The sequence below is a fragment of the Schistocerca serialis genome, chromosome 2 (assembly GCF_023864345.2).
Source record: "Schistocerca serialis cubense isolate TAMUIC-IGC-003099 chromosome 2, iqSchSeri2.2, whole genome shotgun sequence".
In the NCBI taxonomy this organism is placed as follows: Eukaryota; Metazoa; Arthropoda; class Insecta; order Orthoptera; family Acrididae; genus Schistocerca; species Schistocerca serialis.
In genome coordinates this window covers 1,015,346,301-1,015,351,077 of record NC_064639.1, presented here as the reverse complement: position 1 = coordinate 1,015,351,077, position 4,777 = coordinate 1,015,346,301, and the positions used below count along the sequence as shown (strand labels likewise).

Sequence of the window (4,777 nt, the reverse complement as noted above, 5' to 3'; positions counted from 1 at the left end):
CTCTGGAATTGAGTGGTGTAATTTGTTTTGTCTATCTTGTACAGTTTAGTAGTTATTAATGTTCAAAGTTACCTTGATACCGACTCATGTCTCTCTTTGTTCCAGGTGATCTAAAATGGGTCAGACACGTGAACAGAAGATCGAAATGATCCTTATATCAGGGGAACGTAGCTACCGAACAATAGCAGCTGACTACAACAGATTGCTACATATGACGGTAGTATCTGTTCCCGAAAGAACAGTTCCCGTGGATGACCATGCAGCTGCATGGTCATCCACGGTAACTGTTCTTTCGGCAACAGATACTACCGTCACATATAGTTAAAAATATGACTTCCCGGCCACTGACCTTCTTCTGCGAACGCACACGCTACGCCCGAACTCGTACGGGACTTGGTAGATTAATCTGCCACGAGTAATGTGTATGATGGGCAAACATCTATTAGGCGCACTACGAATGTAGTGGTGTGGACATGTTGGGAATGTGGATCTCACGGGTAGCATGCAAGGGATAAGTCCCTGCAGACGCACAATCTTCTGTGCCCGCGGTGGCTCAGATGGATAGAGCGTCTGCCATGTAAGCAGGAGATCCCGGGTTCGAGTCCCGGTCGGGGCACACATTTTCAACATGTCCGCAATGAAGTACATCAACGCCTGTTTGCAGCTAGGGTGTCCATTTAATTATCATTTCACAACAGATTGCACCCAGAGAGAGAACGGGTATCGCACAGCACGGTGGCTCACGTCATCACCAAATTCCGGGAGACGGGCTCTGTTCACGATAGTGCACGTAGTGGGCGACCAAGGACTGCCACCAATGAGGAAACTGCAACTGCGGGTGTTGCGTCGTTTGTGAAAAGTCTTAAACGAACTACCCCTAGCGTGTGGAATAAGCCAAACCTCTATTTTCCGACCTCTATTGCACACCGAGTGGCATCCTTACAAGTTGCAGATGCAACATCGACTTAACGAGGATGACCCTGATCCCGGTTGGCGTTCTGCCTGTGGGCTACTGAACAACACGAACCGGATCTTTCGTTTGCCAATGTCATACTGTTCAGCGATGAGGCGTATTTCACTTTGAACGGGGAGGTTAATCGACATAATTGTCGACACTGGAGTGACGCAAATCCGAACTGGGTTGCCCCAATTCGAGAACATAGTCCAGCGAAGGTGATGGTGTGGTGTGGCATATGGGACACCCGCATCATTGGCCCACGTCAAACCTATGTTCCCATCATTACATTTAAATTTTCCCTTTCATCTTCCAACTTATGAAGGTGTCGAAGGACTTTCGACTCACCCTGTAGTTATGCGATCTTGGCTTTTGAATTATTTCTACAACAGAGTGATCGCCTCGCAACACACTATGTGTTCACTGTTACACGCAGAAGAGAGGGCGGATAGGTGGAAAGAACACACTAAAAGTCTGTAGCAGGGGAAGGACACGTCTGATGACGTGACATGAGAAGAAATCGGTATCGATATGGGACACGTAGTGGATCCAGTTTTACAGACAGGGTACAACATAGTTTTGGAAGACATGCTCTCATATAACGCAGAAGGAACAGAAAACATTCCCTGGGAATTTCTAAAATTATTGGAGGAAGCGGGAATCGTATTACTATTCAAGATGGTGAGTGAATTCTATGACATTAGAGATACACCATCAGACTTTCGGAAGAACGTCATCTACATATTTCCGAAGATACCAAGAACAGATCGACAACTGCTGCTCATGCACCCAAGCTGCTGACAAGAACAATAGACAGAAGAATGCAAAATAAAAGTGAAGATCTGTTACGTGACGAGAAGTTCGGCTTTAGGAAAGGTAATGGCAGCAAACAGTCAGATCTGACGCGATTGATGATGGAATCAAGACTCAAGAAAAATCGACACCTTCACAGAACTTGAAAAGGACATCCACAGTGTAAAATGATGCAAGATGTTCAAAGTACGGAGAAAAATAGGAGTAAGCTGTAGGGCGAGGCGGATAATATACAATACGTGCTGGAACTAAGGGGGAAGACTGAAAGACTAAGAACGAAATACTCGAATTAAGATTGGTTGAAGACAGGGGTGCTGTGTTTTCCCCCTAGCGTTCAATCAGTATTTCAGAGAAGCAATGACAGAAATAAAAGTTTCAGTGTGGCATCGAAATTTAGGGGAAAAAGATATCAATGATACGATTCGCTGATGATGTTGCTATCTCCAATGAAACTGCAGGACCTGTTGAACAGAGTGAACAGTCAAATAAGGAAGCAATATGACTGACAGTAAACCGAAGAATGACGAAAGTAACGAGCAGTAGCAGAACATTTGTGATAAACTGAACATCGAAACTGTTGAGAAAGAAGTAGACAAAGTTAAGGATTTCTGCAACCATCGAAGGAAAGTAACATATGACGGACTAACCAAGGAGACATACAAAGATAAAAAGGACAAAAAAGAGAGAGGACTTTAGCTCGCTACAGGTCTACTATTACAAAATATAGAACGTAATTTGAGGAAGAAAAAATTTCTGGAAATGTACGTTTGGAGCACAGCATTGTTAAGCAGCGAATCATGCTATGTGGGAAAACGAAACAGAAGAGAATCGAAGCATTTGAGACGTTGTACTACAGAAAAATGTTTAAAATTAGGTGAAGTCATAGGGTAAGGAATGAAGAGGTTATCTGCAGAATCGGTGAGGAAAGGGATGTACGAAAAACACTGACAAGAAGGAAGGACAAGATGATAGCACATGTTTTAAGACATCAGAAAATACCTTCCGTGGCAAGACGGAGATTACAATACGAGCATATCCAGCATATAACTGAGGACTTAGGGTGCAAGTGCTACTCTTCGATGAAGAGGCTGGCACAAGAGAAGTAATTTGAAGGTTGTATCAGTGCCATAATGTACGTCTACTGTAAAACCTTCAAATTACGTATAAATGGGAGCAGACTTCTTACGTGACTTCAAGGCACACCTGTTACAAAAGAAGCCTTCGTTGTTGTCGCATCAAAACTGTGAGAAGACTGACGAACAAAAAAAGATAAAAGAATTCCGGTCAATATCTCCTCTCTACAGCCCCCTCAGCTATCCGTGAAGTTATTCCTTGATGTCCTAGCACATGGCCTGTCCCTACAATTTGTCAGTTTTTTCCACATATTTCTTTTTGATAAATAATCAGCATTGGCGGCCGAAGACTTCCGGCATAAGAAGTCAGCCTCATTCTGCCAACGGCCTTATCAAAGAGGGCGGAGGAGCGGATAGAGGTTCAGGGCACTCTCTTGTCCTAGGGGTGGGAAATTGCCCCTAAAGGCGGAAGAATCAGCAATGATCAACGACATGAGGTTGCAGAAGGCAATGGAAACCACTGCATTAAAGACACGTAACGTGTATCCACAGGACATGTGGCCTGTAATTGAAGAAGTGTCATGATGATCTCTCCATTGGCAAAAGATTCCGGAATAGTCCCCCATTCGGATCTCTGAGAGGAGGACTGCCAAGGGGGAGGTTACCATAAGAAAAAGAAAGGATAACGTTCTACGAGTCGGGGCGTGGAATGTCAGAAGCTTGAACGTGGTAGGGAAACTAGAAAATCTGAAAAGGGAAATGCAAAGGCTCAATTTTGATATAGTAGGGGTCAGTGAAGTGAAGTGGAAGGAAGACAAGGATTTCTGGTCAGATGAGTATCGGGTAATATCAACAGCAGCAGAAAATGGTATAACAGGTGTAGGATTCGTTATGAATAGGAAGGTAGGGCAGAGGGTGTGTTACTGTGAACAGTTCAGTGACCGGGTTGTTCTAATCAGAATCGACAGCAGACCAACACCGACCACGAAAGTTCAGGTACACATGCCGACGTCGCAAGCTGAAGATGAACAGATAGAGAAAGTGTATGAGGATATTGAAAGGGTAATGCAGTATGCAAAGGGGGACGAAAATCTAATAGTCATGGGCGACTGGAATGCAGTTGTAGGGGAAGAAGAAAAGGTTACAGGAGAATATGGGCTTGGGTCAAGGAATGAAAGAGGAGAAAGACTAATTGAGTTCTGTAACAAGTTTCAGCTAGTAATCACAAGAGGAGGAGGTTTACTTGGAGAAGGCCGGGAGATACGGGAGGATTTCAGTTAGATTACATCATGGTCAGACAGAGGTTCCGAAATCAGATACTGGATTGTAAGGCGTACCCAGGAGCAGATATAGACTCAGATCACAATATAGTAGTGATGAAGAGTAGGCTGAAGTTCAAGACATTAGTCAGGAAGAATCAATACGCAAACAAGTGGGATACGGAAGTACTAAGGAATGACGAGATACGTTTGAAGTTCTCTAACGCTATAGATACAGCAATAAGGAATAGCGCAGTAGTCAGTACAGTTGAAGAGGAATGGACATCTCTAAAAAGGGCCATCACAGAAGTTGGGGAGGAAAACATAGGTACAAAGAAGGTAGCTGCGAAGAAACGTTGGGTAACAGAAGAAATACTTCAGTTGATTGATGAAAGGAGGAAGTACAAACATGTCCCGGGAAAATCAGGAATACAGAAATACAAGTCGCTGAGGAATGAAATAAATAGGAAGTGCAGGGAAGCTAAGACGAAATGGCTACAGGAAAAATGTGAAGACATCGAAAAAGATATGATTGTCGGAAGGACAGACTCAGCATACAGGAAAGTCAAAACAACCTTTGGTGACATTAAAAGCAACGGTTGTAACATTAAGAGTGCAACGGGAATTCCACTGTTAAATGCAGAGGAGAGAGCAGATAGGTGGAAAGAATACATTGA

At 43.7% G+C, this 4,777-nt stretch overlaps 1 non-coding gene across 1 annotated transcript; it reads left to right on the top strand.

The window, feature by feature from the left end:
- Positions 1–541: 541 nt before the first annotated feature.
- Trnat-ugu (transfer RNA threonine (anticodon UGU)) lies at positions 542–616 on the top strand. The gene has a single exon. It is a non-coding gene; the product is annotated as a tRNA-Thr (tRNA).
- The last annotated feature ends 4,161 nt before the right edge of the window (positions 617–4,777 follow it).